The sequence below is a fragment of the Narcine bancroftii genome, chromosome 4 (assembly GCF_036971445.1).
Source record: "Narcine bancroftii isolate sNarBan1 chromosome 4, sNarBan1.hap1, whole genome shotgun sequence".
Taxonomy (NCBI): domain Eukaryota; kingdom Metazoa; phylum Chordata; class Chondrichthyes; order Torpediniformes; family Narcinidae; genus Narcine; species Narcine bancroftii.
The window spans coordinates 146,350,944-146,368,551 of record NC_091472.1 but is presented as its reverse complement, the minus strand read 5'-3'; positions in this window follow the sequence as shown (position 1 = coordinate 146,368,551).

Genomic DNA, 17,608 nt, shown 5'->3' with positions numbered 1-17,608 from the left:
TCAGAAATGGGGAATCAGAGGTGGGGAATCATAGGCAGGGAATCGGATGTGCGGAATCAGAGATGGGGAATCAGAGGCCGGGAATCAGAGGTGGTGAACCAGAGATGGGGAATCAGAGGCGGTGAATCAGAGGCAGGGAATCAGACGCGGGGAATCAGAGGTGGGCAATCAGAGGCGGGGAATCAGATATGGGGAATCAGAGGCGGGGAATCAGAGGCGGGGAAACAGAGGCGGGGAATCAGATATGGGGAATCAGAGGTGGGGCATCAGAGGTTGTGAATCACAGATGGGGAATCAGAGGCGGGGAATCAGAGGCAGGGAATCAGACGCGGGGAATCAGAGGCGGGGATTCAGAGCTGGGGAATCAGAGGCGGGGAATCAGAGTTGGGGAATCAGAGGCGGGGAATCAGATATGGGGAATCAGAGGCAGGGAATCAGAGGCAGGAAAACAGAGGCGGGGAATCAGATATTGGGAATCAGAGGTGGGGAATCAGGGGCAGGGAATCAGTGGCAGGGAATCAGACGCGGGGAATCAGAGTCGGGGAATCAGAGGCAGGGAATCAGACACGGGGAATCAGAGGCGGGGAATCAGAGATGGGGAATCAGAGGCGGGGAATCAGAGGCAGGGAATCGGATTCCGGGAATCAGAGGCGGGAAATCAGAGCTGGGGAATCAGAGGCGGGGAATCAGTGTTGGGGAATCAGAGGCGGCGAAGAAGATATGGGGAAATAGAGGCGGGGAATCAGATATGGGGAATCAGAGGCAGGGAATCAGATATGGGGAATCAGAGGCTGGGAATCAGAGGGGGGGAAACAGAGGCGGGGAATAATATATGGGGAATCAGAGGTGGGGAATCAGGGGCGGGGAATCAGTGGCAGGGAATCAGAGGCGGGGAATCAGAGGCGGGGAATCAGAGGCAGGGAATCAGACACGGGGAATCAGAGGTGGGGAATCAGAGATGGGGAATCAGAGGCAGGGAATCAGAGGCAGGGAATCAGACGCGGGGAATCAGAGGCGGGGAATCAGAGCTGGGGAATCAGAGGCGGGGAATCAGAGGCAGGGAATAAGACGCGGGGAATCAGAGGCGGGGAATCAGAGCTGGGGAATCAGAGGTGGGGAATCAGAGTCAGGGAATCAGAGGCAGGGAATCGGATGTGCGGAATCAGAAATGGGGAATCAGAGGCGGGGAATCAGAGCTGGTGAATCAGAGGCAGGGAATCAGAGTTGGGGATTCAGAGGCGGGGAATCATATATGGGGAAACAGAGGCGGGGTATCAGAGGCGGGCAAACAGAGGCGGGGAATTAGATATGGGGAATCAGAGGTGGGGAATCAGAGGTGGTGAATCAGAGATGGGGAATCACAGGCGGGGAATCAGAGGCAGGGAATAGAACGCGGGGAATCAGAGGCAGGGAATCAGAGCTGGGGAATCAGAGGCGGGGAATCAGATATGGGGAAACAGAGGCGGGGAATCAGAGGCGGGGAAACAGAGGCGGGGAATCAGACATGGGGAATCGGATGCGGGGAATCAGAGGCGGGGAATCAGAGCTGGGGAATCAGAGGCGGGGAATCAGAGTTGGGGCATCAGAGGTGGGGAATTAGATATGGGGAAACAGAGGCGGGGAATCAGAGGCGGGGAAACAGAGGCGGGGAATCAGATATGGGGAATCAGAGGTGGGGACTCAGAGGCAGGGAATCAGAGGCGGGGAATCAGAGGCGGGTAAACATAGGCGGGGAATCAGAGGCGGGGAATCAGAGGCGGGGAATCAGAGGCGGGGAATCAGAGGCGGGGAATCAGAGGCGTGGAATCAGATGCGGTGAATCAGTGGCGGAGAATCAGAGGCGGGGTATTAGACGAGGGGAATCGGAGATGGGGAATCAGAGGCAGGGAATCAGAGGCGGGGAATCAGAGGCGGGGAATCAGAGGCCGGGAATCAGATATGGGGAAACAGAGGCGGGGAATCCGAGGCGGGGAAACAGAGGCGGGGAATCAGATATGGGGAATCAGAGGTGGGGAATCAGAGGTTGGGAATCAGAGGCAGGGAATCAGAGGCTTGGAATCAGATGCAGGGAATCAGATGCGGGGAATCAGAGGCGGGGAATCAGAGCTGGGGAATCAGAGGTGGGGAATCAGATTTGGGGAATCAGAGGCGGGGAATTAGATATTGGGAAACAGAGGCGGGGAATCAGAGGCGGGGAAACCCAGGCGGGGAATCAGATATGGGGAATCAGAGGTGGGGAATCAGAGCTAAGGAATCAGATGCGCGGAATCAGAGATGGGGAATCAGAGGCAGGGAATCAGAATCACAAGCAGGGAATCAGAGGCCGGGAATCAGAGGCCGGAATCAGATGCTGGGAATCAGAGGCCTGGAATCAGAGGCGGGGAATCAGAGGCAGGGAATCAGATGCGGGGAATCAGAGGCGGGGAATCAGAGCTGGGGAATCAGAGGCGGGGTATTAGAGTTGGGGAATCAGAGGCGGGGAATCAGATATGGGGAAACAGAGGTGGGGAATCAGAGGCGGGGAAACAGAGGCAGGGAATCAGATATGGGGAATCAGAGGTGGGGAATCAGAGATGGGGAATCAGAGGCGGTGAATCAGAGATGGGGAATCAGAGGCGGGGAATCAGAGGCAGGAAATCAGACACGGGGATTCAGAGGCTGGGAATCAGACGGGGGGAATCAAAGGCGGGGAATCAGAGCTGGGGAATCAGAGGCAGGGAATCAGAGGCGGGGAATCAGATATGTGGAATCAGAGGCTGGGATTCAGAGGCGGGGAATCAGAGGCAGGGAATCAGACACGGGGAATCAGTGGTGGGGAATCAGAGATGGGGAATCAGAGGCGGGGAATCAGAGGCAGGGAATCAGACGCGGGGAATCTGAGGCGGGGAATCAGAGCTGGGGAATCAGAGGTGGGGAATCAGAGTTGGGGAATCAGAGGCAGGGAATCGGATGTGCGGAATCAGAGATGGGGAATCAGATGTGGGGAATCAGAGGAACAGGGATGGGGAATCAGAGGCGGGGAATCAGAGGCAGGAAATCAGACACGGGGATTCAGAGGCTGGGAATCAGACGGGGGGAATCAAAGGCGGGGAATCAGAGCTGGGGAATCAGAGGCAGGGAATCAGAGTTGGGGATTCAGAGACAGGGAATCAGATATGGGGAAACAGAGGCGGGGAATCAGAGGCGGGCAAACAGAGGCGGGGTATTAGATATGGGGAATCAGAGGTGGAGAATCAGAGGTAGTGAATCAGTGATGGGGAATCACAGGCTGGGAATCAGAGGCAGGGAATAGAACGCAGGGAATCAGACGCAGGGAATCAGAGCTGGGGAATCAGAGGCGGGGAATCAGAGGCGGGGAAACAGAGGCGGGGAATCAGATATGGGGAATCGGATGCGGGGAATCAGAGGCGGGGAATCAGAGCTGGGGAATCAGAGGCGGGGAATCAGAGTTGGGGCATCAGAGGTGGGGAATTAGATATAGGGAAACAGAGGCGGGGAATCAGAGGCGGGGAAACAGAGGCGGGGAATCAGATATGGGGAATCAGAGGTGGGGAATCAGAGGCAGGGAATCAGATGTGCGGAATCAGAGATGGGGAATCAGAGGCAGGGAATCAGAATCAGAAGCGGGGAATCAGAGGCCGGGAATCAGAGGCCGGGAATCAGATGCTGGGAATAAGAGGCCGGGAATCAGAGGTGGGGAATCAGAGTCCGGGAATCAGAGATGGGGATTCAGAGGCGGGGAATGAGATATGGAGAATCAGAGGCGGGGAATCAGAGGCCGGGAAACAGAGGTGGGGAATCAGATATCGGGAATCAGAGGTGGCGAATCAAAGGCGGTGAATCAAAGATGGGGAATCAGAGGCGGGGAATCAGAGGCAGGGAATCAGATGCGGGGAATCAGAGGCGGGGAATCAGAGCTGGCGAATCAGAGGCGGGGAATCAGAGGTGGGCAATCAGAGGCGGGGAATCAGATATGGGGAATCAGAGGCGGGGAATCAGAGGCGGGGAAACAGAGGCGGGGAATCAAATATAGGGAATCAGAGGTGGGGAATCAGAGGTTGTGAATCAGAGATGGGGAATCAAGGCGGGGAATCAGAGGCAGGGAATCAGACACGGGGAATCAGAGGCGGGGATTCAGAGCTGGGGAATCAGAGGCGGGGAATCAGAGTTGGGGAATCAGAGGCAGGGAATCAGATATGGGGAATCAGAGGCGGGGAATCAGAGGCGGGGAAACAGAGGCGGGGAATCAGATATGGGGAATCAGAGGTGGGGAATCAGGGGCAGGGATTCAGTGTCAGGGAATCAGAGGCGGGGAATCAGAGGCGGGGAATCAGAGGCAGGGAATCAGACACGGGGAATCAGAGGCGGGGAATCAGAGATGGGGAATCAGAGGCGGGGAATCAGAGTTGGGGAATCAGAGGCGGGGATTCAGATATGGGGAAATAGAGGCGGGGAATCAGATATGGGGAATCAGAGGTGTGGAATCAGAGGTTTGGAATCAGAGGAAGGGAATCAGAGTCGGGGAAACAGAGGCGGGGAATCAGATATGTGGAATCAGAGGTGGCGAATCAAAGGCGGTGAAACAGAGATGGGGAATCAGGGCAGGGAATCAGAGGCAGGGAATCAAACACGGGGAATCAGAGCTGGGGAATCAGAGGCGGGGAATCAGAGTTGGGAATCAGAGGCGGGGAATCAGAGGCGGGGAAACAGAGGCGGGGAATCAGATATGGGGAATCAGAGGTGGGGAATCAGAGGTTGGGAATCAGAGGCAGGGAATCGGAGATGGGGAATCAGAGGCAGGGAATCAGAGGCGGGGAATCAGAGGCGGGGAATCAGAGGCCGGGAATCAGATATGGGGAAACTGAGGCGGGGAATCCGAGGCGGGGAAACAGAGGGGGGAATCAGATATGGGGAATCAGAGGTGGGGAATCAGAGGTTGGGAATCAGAGGCAGGGAATCAGAGGCTTGGAATCAGATGCAGGGAATCAGATGCGGGGAATCAGAGGCGGGGAATCAGAGCTGGGGAATCAGAGGTGGGGAATCAGATTTGGGGAATCAGAGGTGGGGACTTAGATATTGGGAAACAGAGGCGGGGAATCAGAGGCGGGGAAACAGAGGCGGGGAATCAGATATGGGGAATCAGAGGTGGGGAATCAGAGGCAGGGAATAAGATGTGCGGAATCAGAGATGGGGAATCAGAGGCAGGGAATCAGAATCAGAAGCAGGGAATCAGAGGCCGGGAATCAGATGCCGGAATCAAATGATGGGAATCAGAGGCCTGGAATCAGAGGCGGGGAATCAAAGGCAGGGAATCAGATTCGGGGAATCAGAGGCGGGGAATCAGAGCTGGGGAATCAGAGGCGGGGTATTAGAGTTGGGGAATCAGAGGCGGGGAATCAGATATGGGGAAACAGAGGTAGGGAATCAGAGGCGGGGAAACAGAGGCAGGGAATCAGATATGGGGAATCAGAGGCGGGGAATCAGAGGTGGGGAATCATAGGCAGGGAATCGGACGTGCGGAATCAGAGATGGGGAATCAGAGGCCGGGAATCAGAGGTGGTGAATCAGAGATGGGGAATCAGAGGCGGGGAATCAGAGGCAGGGTATCAGACGCGGGGAATCAGAGGTGGGCAATCAGAGGCGGGGAATCAGATATGGGGAATCAGAGGCGGGGAATCAGAGGCGGGGAAACAGAGGCGGGGAATCAGATATGGGGAATCAGAGGTGGGGCATCAGAGGTTGTGAATCACAGATGGGGAATCAGAGGCGGGGAATCAGAGGCAGGGAATCAGACGCGGGGAATCAGAGGCGGGGATTCAGAGCTGGGGAATCAGAAGCGGGGAATCAGAGTTGGGGAATCAGAGGCGGGGAATCAGATATGGGGAATCAGAGGCAGGGAATCAGAGGCGGGGAATCAGAGGCAGGGAATCAGACGCGGGGAATCTGAGGCGGGAAATCAGAGCTGGGGAATCAGAGGTGGGGAATCAGAGTTGGGGAATCAGAGGCAGGGAATTGGATGTGCGGAATCAGAGATGGGGAATCAGAGGTGGGGAATCAGAGGCGGTGAATCAGAGATGGGGAATCAGAGGCGGGGAATCAGAGGCAGGAAATCAGACACGGGGATTCAGAGGCTGGGAATCAGACGGGGGGAATCAAAGGCGGGGAATCAGAGCTGGGGAATCTGAGGCAGGGAATCAGAGTTGAGGATTCAGAGGCGGGGAATCAGATATGGGGAAACAGAGGCGGGGAATCAGAGGCGGGCAAACAGAGGCGGGGAATTAGATATGGGGAATCAGAGGTAGGGAATCAGAGGTGGTGAATCAGTGATGGGGAATCACAGGCGGGGAATCAGAGGCAGGGAATAGAACGCGGGGAATCAGAGGCAGGGAATCAGAGCTGGGGAATCAGAGGCGGGGAATCATAGTTGGGAATCAGAGGCGGGAATCAGATATGGGGAAACAGAGGCTGGGAATCAGAGGCGGGGAAACAGAGGCGGGGAATCAGATATGGGGAATCGGATGCAGGGAATCAGAGGCGGGGAATCAGAGCTGGGGAATCAGAGGCGGGGAATCAGAGTTGGGGCATCAGAGGTGGGGAATTAGATATAGGGAAACAGAGGCGGGGAATCAGAGGCGGGGAAACAGAGGCGGGGAATCAGATATGGGGAATAAGAGGTGGGGAATCAGAGGCAGGGAATCAGATGTGCGGAATCAGAGATGGGGAATCAGAGGCAGGGAATCAGTAGCGGGGAATCAGAGGCCGGGAATCAGAGGCCGGGAATCAGATGCTGGGAATAAGAGGCCGGGAATCAGAGGAGGGGAATCAGAGTCCGGGAATCAGAGATGGGGATTCAGAGGCGGGGAATGAGATATGGAGAATCAGAGGCGGGGAATCAGAGGCGGGGAAACAGAGTTGGGGAATCAGATAAATGGAATCAGAGGTGGCGAATCAAAGGCGGTGAATCAGAGATGGGGAATCAGAGGCGGGGAATCAGAGGCAGGGAATCAGATGCGGGGAATCAGAGGCGGGGAATCAGAGCTGGCGAATCAGAGGCTGGGAATCAGAGGTGGGCAATCAGAGGCGGGGAATCAGATATGGGGAATCAGAGGCAGGGAATCTGAGGCGGGGAAACAGAGGCGGGGAATCAAATATAGGGAATCAGAGGTGGGGAATCAGAGGTTGTGTATCAGAGATGGGGAATCAAGGCGGGGAATCAGAGGCAGGGAATCAGACGCGGGGAATCAGAGGCGGGGATTCAGAGCTGGGGAATCAGAGGCGGGGAATCAGAGTTGGGGAATCAGAGGCAGGGAATCAGATATGGGGAATCAGAGGCGGGGAATCAGAGGCCGGGAATCAGATATGGGGAAACAGAGGCGGGGAATCCGAGGCGGGGAAACAGAGGCGGGGAATCAGATATGGGGAATCAGAGGTGGGGAATCAGAGGTTGGGAATCAGAGGCAGGGAATCAGAGGCGGGGAATCAGATATGGGGAATCAAAGGTGGGGAATCAGAGGCAGGGAATCAGATGTGCGGAATCAGAGATGGGGAATCAGAGGCAGGGAATCAGAATCAGAAGCAGGGAATCAGAGGCCAGGAATCAGAGGCCGGAATCAGATGCTGGGAATCAGAGGCCTGGAATCAGAGGCGGGGAATAAGAGGCAGGGAATCAGATGCGGGGAATCATAGGTGGGGAATCAGAGCTGGGGAATCAGAGGCGGGGTATTAGAGTTGGGGAATCAGAGGCGGGGAATCAGATATGGGGAAACAGAGGTGGGGAAACAGAGGCGGGGAAACAGAGGCAGGGAATCAGATATGGGGAATCAGAGGTGGGGCATCAGAGGTTGTGAATCACAGATGGGGAATCAGAGGCGGGGAATCAGAGGCAGGGAATCAGACGCGGGGAATCAGAGGCGGGGTTTCAGAGCTGGGGAATCAGAAGCGGGGAATCAGAGTTGGGGAATCAGAGGCGGGGAATCAGATATGGGGAATCAGAGGCAGGGAATCAGAGGCGGGGAATCAGAGGCAGGGAATCAGACGCGGGGAATCTGAGGCGGGGAATCAGAGCTGGGGAATCAGAGGTGGGGAATCAGAGTTGGGGAATCAGAGGCAGGGAATTGGATGTGCGGAATCAGAGAGGGGGAATCAGAGGTGGGGAATCAGAGGCGGTGAATCAGAGATGGGGAATCAGAAGCGGGGAATCAGAGGCAGGAAATCAGACACGGGGATTCAGAGGCTGGGAATCAGACGGGGGGAATCAAAGGCGGGGAATCAGAGCTGGGGAATGTGAGGCAGGGATTCAGAGTTGGGGATTCAGAGGCGGGGAATCAGATATGGGGAAACAGAGGCGGGGAATCAGAGGCGGGCAAACAGAGGCGGGGAATTAGATATGGGGAATCAGAGGTAGGGAATCAGAGGTGGTGAATCAGTGATGGGGAATCACAGGCGGGGAATCAGAGGCAGGGAATAGAACGCGGGGAATCAGAGGCAGGGAATCAGAGCTGGGGAATCAGAGGAGGGGATTCATAGTTGGGAATCAGAGGCGGGAATCAGATATGGGGAAACAGAGGCGGGGAATCAGAGGCGGTGAAACAGAGGCGGGGAATCAGATATGGGGAATCGGATGCAGGGAATCAGAGGCGGAGAATCAGAGCTGGGGAATCAGAGGCGGGGAATCAGAGTTGGGGCATCAGAGGTGGGGAATTAGATATAGGGAAACAGAGGCGGGGAATCAGAGGCGGGGAAACAGAGGCGGGGAATCAGATATGGGGAATCAGAGGTGGGGAATCAGAGGCAGGGAATCAGATGTGCGGAATCAGAGATGGCTTATAAGAGGCAGGGAATCAGAATCAGAAGCGGGGAATCAGAGGCCGGGAATCAGAGGCTGGGAATCAGATGCTGGGAATAAGAGGCCGGGAATCAGAGGTGGGGAATCAGATATGGGGAATCAGAGGTGGCGAATCAAAGGCGGTGAATCAGAGATGGGGAATCAGAGGCGGGGAATCAGAGGCAGGGAATCAGATGCGGGGAATCAGAGGAGGGGAATCAGAGCTGGCGAATCAGAGGCTGGGAATCAGAGGTGGGCAATCAGAGGCGGGGAATCAGATATGGGGAATCAGAGGCGGGGAATCAGAGGCGGGGAAACAGAGGCGGGGAATCAAATATAGGGAATCAGAGGTGGGGAATCAGAGGTTGTGAATCAGAGATGGGGAATCAAGGCGGGGAATCAGAGGCAGGGAATCAGACGCGGGGAATCAGAGGCGGGGATTCAGAGCTGGGGAATCAGAGGCGGGGAATCAGAGTTGGGGAATCAGAGGCAGGGAATCAGATATGGGGAATCAGAGGCGGGGAATCAGAGGCGGGGAAACAGAGGCCGGGAATCAGATGTGGGGAATCAGAGGTGGGGAATCAGGGGCAGGGAATCAGTGGCAGGGAATCAGAGGCCGGGAATCAGAGGCGGGGAATCAAAGGCAGGGAATCAGACACGGGGAATCAGAGGCGGGGAATCAGAGATGGGGAATCAGAGGCGGGGAATCAGAGGCAGGGAATCGGATGCCGGGAATCAGAGTCGGGGAATCAGAGCTGGGGAATCAGAGGCGGGGAATCAGAGTTGGGGAATCAGAGGCGGGGAATCAGATATGGGGAAATAGAGGCGGGGAATCAGATATGGGGAATCAGAGGTGTGGAATCAGAGGTTGGGAATCAGAGGCAGGGAATCAGAGTCGGGGAAACAGAGGCGGGGAATCAGATATGGGGAATCAGAGGTGGCGAATCAAAGGCGGTGAAACAGAGATGGGGAATCAGGGCAGGGAATCAGAGGCAGGGAATCAAACACGGGGAATCAGAGCTGGGGAATCAGAGGCGGGGAATCAGAGTTGGGAATCAGAGGCGGGGAATCAGAGGCGGGGAAACAGAGGCGGGGAATCAGATATGGGGAATCAGAGGTGGGGAATCCGAGGATGGGAATCAGAGGCAGGGAATCAGAGGCGGAAAATCAGAGGCGGGGAATCAGAGGAAGGGAATCAGATGTGCGGAATCGGAGATGGGGAATCAGAGGCAGGGAATCAGAGGCGGGGAATCAGAGGCGGGGAATCAGAGGCCGGGAATCAGATATGGGGAAACAGAGGCGTGGAATCCGAGGCGGGGAAACAGAGGCGGGGAATCAGATATGGGGAATCAGAGGTGGGGAATCAGAGGTTGGGAATCAGAGGCAGGGAATCAGATGCTTGGAATCAGATGCAGGGAATCAGATGCGGGGAATCAGAGGCGGGGAATCAGAGCTGGGGAATCAGAGGTGGGGAATCAGATTTGGGGAATCAGAGGCGGGGACTTAGATATTGGGAAACAGAGGCGGGGAATCAGAGGCGGGGAAACCCAGGTGGGGAATCAGATATGGGGAATCAGAGGTGGGGAATCAGAGGCAAGGAATCAGATGCGCGGAATCAGAGATGGGGAATCAGAGGCAGGGAATCAGAATCAGAAGCAGGGAATCAGAGGCCGGGAATCAAAGGCCGGAATCAGATGCTGGGAATCAGAGGCCTGGAATCAGAGGCGGGGAATCAGAGGCAGGGAATCAGATGCGGGGAATCAGAGGCGGGAAATCAGAGCTGGGGAATCAGAGGCGGGGATTCAGAGTTGGGGAATCAGAGGTGGGGAATCAGAGGCGGGGAAACAGAGGCGGGGAATCAGATATGGGGAATCAGAGGTGGGGAATCAGAGGTTGGGAATCAGAAGCAGGGAATCAGAGGCGGGGAATCAGAGGCGGGGAATCAGAGGCAGGGAATCCGATGTGCTGAATCAGAAATGGGGAATCAGAGGCAGGGAATCAGAGGCGGGGAATCAGAGGCGGAGAATCAGAGGCCGGGAATCAGATATGGGGAAACAGAGGCGGGGAATCAGAGGCGGGGAAACAGAGGCGGGGAATCAGATATGGGGAATCAGAGGTGGGGAATCAGAGGTTGGGAATCAGAGGCAGGGAATCAGAGGCTGGGAATCAGATGCAGGGAATCAGATGCGGGAAATCAGAGCTGGGGAATCAGAGGTGGGGAATCAGAGGTGGGGAATCAGAGTTGGAGAATCAGAGTCGGGGACTTAGATATGGGGAAACAGAGGCGGGTAATCAGAGGCGGGGAAACAGACGCGGGGAATCAGAGGCGGGGATTCAGAGCTGGGGAATCAGAGGCGGGGAATCAGAGTTGGGGAATCAGAGGCGGGGAATCAGATATGGGGAATCAGAGGCGGGGAATCAGAGGCGGGGAAACAGAGGCAGGGAATCAGATATGGGGAATCAGAGGTGGGGTATCAGGGGCAGGGAATCAGTGGCAGGGAATCAGAGGCGGGGAATCAGAGGCGGGGAATCAGAGGCAGGGAATCAGACACGGGGAATCAGATATGGGGAAACAGAGGCGGGGAATCAGAGGCGGGCAAACAGAGGCGGGGAATTAGATATGGGGAATCAGAGGTGGGGAATCAGAGGTGGTGAATCAGAGATGGGGAATCACAGGCGGGGAATCAGAGGCAGGGAATAGAACGCGGGGAATCAGAGCTGGGGAATCAGAGGCGGGGAATCATAGTTGGGAATCAGAGGCGGGGAATCAGATATGGGGAAACAGAGGCGGGGAATCAAAGGCGGGGAAACAGAGGCGGGGAATCAGATATGGGGAATCGGATGCGGGGAATCAGAGGCGGGGAATCAGAGCTGGGGAATCAGAGGCGGGGTATCAGAGTTGGGGCATCTGAGGTGGGGAATTAGATATGGGGAAACAGAGGCGGGGAATCAGAGACGGGGAAACAGAGGCGAGGAATCAGATATGGGGAATCAGAGGTTGGGAATCAGAGGCAGGGAATCAGATGTGCGGAATCAGAGATGGGGAATCAGAGGCAGGGAATCAGAATCTGAAGCGGGGAATCAGAGGCCGGGAATCAGAGGCCGGGATTCAGATGCCGGGAATAAGAGGCCGGGAATCAGAGGTGGGGAATCAGAGTCCGGGAATCAGAGATTGGGATTCAGAGGCGGGGAATGATATATGGGGAATCAGAGGCGGGGAATCAGAGGCGGGGTAACAGAGGTGGGGAATCAGATATGGGGAATCAGAGGTGGCGAATCAAAGGCGGTGAATCAGAGATGGGGAATCAGAGGCGGGGAATCAGAGGCAGGGAATCAAACACGGGGAATCAGAGGCGGGGAATCAGAGCTGGGGAATCAGAGGCGGGGAATCAGAGTTGGGGAATCAGAGGCGGGGAATCAGATATGGGGAAACAGGGGCGGGGAATCAGAGGCAGGGAAACAGAGGCGGGGAATCAGATATGGGGAATCAGGGGTGGGGAATCAGAGGTTGGGAATCAGAGGCAGGGAATCAGAGGCGTGGAAACAGAGGCGGGGATTCAGATATGGGGAATCAGAGGTGGGGAATCAGGGGCGTGGAATCAGAGGCAGGGAATTAGATGTGGTGAATCAGAGATGGGGAATCAGAGGCAGGGAATCAGAATCAGAAGCGGGGTATCAGTGGCCGGGAATCAGAGGAAGGTAATCAGAGGCAGGGGATCAAACACGGGGAATCAGAGGCTGGGAATCAGAGCTGGGGAATCAGAGGCGGGGAATCAGAGCTGGGGAATCACAGGCGGGGAATCAGAGATGGGGAATCAAGGGGGGAATCAGAGGCAGGGAATCAGATGCGGGGAATCAGAGGCGGGGAATCATAGCTGGCGAATCAGAGGCGGGGAATCAGAGGTGGGCAATCAGAGGATGGGAATCAGATATGGGGAATCAGAGGCAGGGAATCAGAGCTGGGGAATCACAGGCGGGGAATCAGAGTTGGGGAGTCAGAGGCGGGGAATCAGAGGCGGTGAATCAGAGATGGGGAATCAGAGGTGGGGAATCAGAGGCGGTGAATCAGAGATGGGGAATCAGAGGCGGGGAATCTGAGGCAGGAAATCAGACACGGGGATTCAGAGGCTGGGAATCAGACGGGGGGAATCAAAGGCGGGGAATCAGAGCTGGTGAATCAGAGGCAGGGAATCAGAGTTGGGGATTCAGAGGCGGGGAATAAGATATGGGGAAACAGAGGCGGGGAATCAGACGCGGGCAAACAGAGGCGGGGAATTAGATATGGGGAATCAGAGGTGGGGAATCAGAGGTGGTGAATCAGAGATGGGGAATCACAGGCGGGGAATCAGAGGCAGGGAATAGAACGCGGGGAATCAGAGGCAGGGAATCAGAGCTGGGGAATCAGAGGCGGGGCATCAGATATGGGGAAACAGAGGCGGGGAATCAGAGGCGGGGAAACAGAGGCGGGGAATCAGACATGGGGAATCGGATGCGGGGAATCAGAGGCGGGGAATCAGAGCTGGGGAATCAGAGGCGGGGAATCAGAGTTGGGGCATCAGAGGTGGGGAATTAGATATGGGGAAACAGAGGCGGGGAATCAGAGGCGGGGAAACAGAGGCGGGGAATCAGATGTGCGGAATCAGAGATGGGGAATCAGAGGCAGGGAATCAGAGTTGGGGAATCAGAGGCGGGGAATCAGATATGGGGAATCAGAGACAGGGAATCAGAGGCAGGAAAACAGAGGCGGGGAATCAGATATGGGGAATCAGAGGTGGGCAATCAGGGGCAGGGAATCAGTGGCAGGGAATCAGGCGCGGGGAATCAGAGTCGGGGAATCAGAGGCAGGGAATCTGACACGGGGAATCAGAGGCGGGGAATCAGAGATGGGGAATCAGAGGTGGGGAATCAGAGGCAGGGAATCGGATGCCGGGAATCAGAGGCGGGAAATCAGAGCTGGGGAATCAGAGGCGGGGAATCAGAGTTGGGGAATCAGAGGCGGCGAAGCAGATATGGGATAATAGAGGCGGGGAATCAGATATGGGGAATCAGAGGTGGGGAATCAGGGGCGGGGAATCAGTGGCAGGGAATCAGAGGCGGGTAATCAGAGGCGGGGAATCAGAGGCAGGGAATCAGAAACGGGGAATCAGAGGTGGGGAATCAGAGATGGGGAATCAGAGGCGGGGAATCAGAGGCAGGGAATCAGACGCGGGGAATCAGAGGCGGGGAATCAGAGCTGGGGTATCAGAGGCGGGGAATCAGAGGCAGGGAATCAGACGCGGGGAATCAGAGGCGGGGAATCAGAGCTGGGGAATCAGAGGTGGGGAATCAGAGTCGGGGAATCAGAGGCAGGGAATCGGATGTGCGGAATCAGAAATGGGGAATCAGAGGTGGGGAATCAGAGGCGGTGAATCAGAGATGGGGAATCAGAGGCGGGGAATCTGAGGCAGGAAATCAGACACGGGGATTCAGAGGCTGGGAATCAGACGGGGGGAATCAAAGGCGGGGAATCAGAGCTGGTGAATCAGAGGCAGGGAATCAGAGTTGGGGATTCAGAGGCGGGGAATAAGATATGGGGAAAGAGAGGCGGGGAATCAGACGCGGGCAAACAGAGGCGGGTATTAGATATGGGGAATCAGAGGTGGGGAATCAGAGGTGGTGAATCAGAGATGGGGAATCACAGGCGGGGAATCAGAGGCAGGGAATAGAACGCGGGGAATCAGAGGCAGGGAATCAGAGCTGGGGAATCAGAGGCGGGGAATCAGATATGGGGAAACAGAGGCGGGGAATCAGAGGCGGGGAAACAGAGGCGGGGAATCAGACATGGGGAATCGGATGCGGGGAATCAGAGGCGGGGAATCAGAGCTGGGGAATCAGAGGCGGGGAATCAGAGTTGGGGCTTCAGAGGTGGGGAATTAGATATGGGGAAACAGAGGCGGGGAATCAGAGGCGGGGAAACAGAGGCGGGGAATCAGATGTGCGGAATCAGAGATGGGGAATCAGAGGCGGGGAATCAGATGTGCGGAATCAGAGATGGGGAATCAGAGGCAGGGTATCAGAATCAGAAGCGGGGAATCAGAGGCCGGGAATCAGAGGCCGGGAATCAGATGCTGGGAATAAGAGGCCGGGAATCAGAGGTGGGGAATCAGAGTCCGGGAATCAGAGATGGGGATTCAGAGGCGGGGAATGAGATATGGAGAATCAGAGGCGGGGAATCAGAGGCGGGGAAACAGAGGTGGGGATTCAGATATGGGGAATCAGAGGTGGCGAATCAGAGGCAGGGAATCAGATGCGGGGATTCAGAGGCGGGGAATCAGAGCTGGCGAATCAGAGGCGGGGAATCAGAGGTGGGCAATCAGAGCCGGGGAATCAGATATGGGGAATCAGAGGCGGGGAATCAGAGGCGGGGAAATAGAGGCGGGGAATCAGATATGGGGAATCAGAGGCACGGAATCAGATATGGGGAATCAGAGGCTGGGAATCAGAGGGGGGGAAACAGAGGCGGGGAATAAGATATGGGGAATCAGAGGTGGGGAATCAGGGGCGGGGAATCAGTTGCAGGGAATCAGAGGCGGGGAATCAGAGGCGGGGAATCAGAGGCAGGGAATCAGACACGGGGAATCAGAGGTGGGGAATCAGAGATGGGGAATCAGAGGCGGGGAATCAGAGGCAGGGAATCAGACGCGGGGAATCAGAGGCGGGGAATAAGAGCTGGGGAATCAGAGGTGGGGAATCAGAGTCGTGGAATCAGAGGCAGGGAATCGGATGTGCGGAATCAGAAATGGGGAGTCAGAGGTGGGGAATCAGAGGCGGTGAATCAGAGATGGGGAATCAGAGGCGGGGAATCAGAGGCAGGAAATCAGACACGGGGATTCAGAGGCTGGGAATCAGACGGGGGGAATCAAAGGCGGGGAATCAGAGCTGGTGAATCAGAGGCAGGGAATCAGAGTTGGGGATTCAGAGGCGGGCAATCAGATATGTGGAAACAGAGGAGGGGAATCAGAGGCGGGCAAACAGAGGCGGGGAATTAGATATGGGGAATCAGAGGTGGGGAATCAGAGGTGGTGAATCAGAGATGGGGAATCACAGGCGGGGAATCAGAGGCAGGGAATGGAACGCGGGGTATCAGAGGCAGGGAATCAGAGCTGGGGAATCAGAGGCGGGGAATCAGATATGGGGAAACAGCGGTGAAACAGAGGCGGGGAAACAGAGGCGGGGAATCAGACATGGGGAATCGGATGCAGGGAATCAGAGGTGGGGAATCAGAGCTGGGGAATCAGAGGCGGGGAATCAGAGTTGGGGCATCAGAGGTGGGGAATTAGATATGGGGAAACAGAGGCGGGGAATCAGAGGCGGGGAAACAGAGGCGGGGATTCAGATATGGGGAATCAGAGGTGGGGAATCAGAGGCAGGGAATCAGATGTGCGGAATCAGAGATGGGGAATCAGAGGCAGGGAATCAGAATCAGAAGCGGGGAATTAGAGGCCGGGAATCAGAGGCCGGGAATCGGATGCTGGGAATAAGAGGCCGGGAATCAGAGGTGGGGAATCAGAGTCCGGGAATCAGAGATGGGGATTCAGAGGCGGGGAATGAGATATGGAGAATCAGAGGCGGGGAATCAGAGGCGTGGAAACAGAGGTGTGGAATCAGATATGGGGAATCAGAGGTGGCGAATCAAAGGCGGTGATTTAGAGATGGGGAATCAGAGGCGGGGAATCAGAGGCAGGGAATCAGATGCGGGGAATCAGAGGCGGGGAATCAGAGCTGGCGAATCAGAGGCGGGGAATCAGAGGTGGGCAATCAGAGCCGGGGAATCAGATATGGGGAATCAGAGGCGGGGAATCAGAGGCGGGGAAACAGAGGCGGGGAATCAGATATGGGGAATCAGAGGTGGGGAATCAGAGGTTGTAAATCAGAGATGGGGAATCAAGGCGGGGAATCAGAGGCAGGGAATCAGACGCGGGGAATAAGAGGCGGGGATTCAGAGCTGGGGAATCAGAGGCGGGGAATCAGAGTTGGGGAATCAGAGGCAGGGAATCAGATATGGGGAACCAGAGGCGGGGAATCAGAGGCGGGGAAACAGAGGCGGGGAATCAGATATGGGGAATCAGAAGTGGGGAATCAGCGGCAGGGAATCAGTGGCAGGGAATCAGAGGCGGGGAATCAGAGGCGGGGAATCAGAGGAAGGGAATCAGACACGGGGAATCAGAGGCGGGGAATCAGAGATGGGGAATCAGAGGCGGGGAATCAGAGGCAGGGAATCGGACGCCGGGAATCAGAGGCGGGGAATCAGAGCTGGGGAATCAGAGGCGGGGAATCAGAGTTGGGGAATCAGAGGCGGGGAATCAGATATGGGGAAATAGAGGAGGGGAATCAGATATGGGGAATGAGAGGTGTGGAATCAGAGGTTGGGAATCAGAGGCAGGGAATCAGAGGCGGGGAAACAGAGGCGGGGAATCAGATATGGGGAATCAGTGGTGGCGAATCAAAGGCGGTGAAACAGAGATGGGGAATCAGGGCAGGGAATCAGAGGCAGGGAATCAGAGCTGGGGAAACAGAGGCGGGGAATCAGATATGGGGAATCAGAGGTGGGGAATCAGGGGCGGGGAATCAGTGGCAGGGAATCAGAGGCCGAGAATAAAAGGCGGGGAATCAGAGCTGGGGAATCAGAGGCCGGGAATCAGAGGCAGGGAAACAGAGGCGGGGAATCAGATATGGGGAATCAGAGGTGGGGAATTAGAGGTTGCGAATAAGAGGCAGGGAATCAGAGGCGGGGAATCAGAGGCG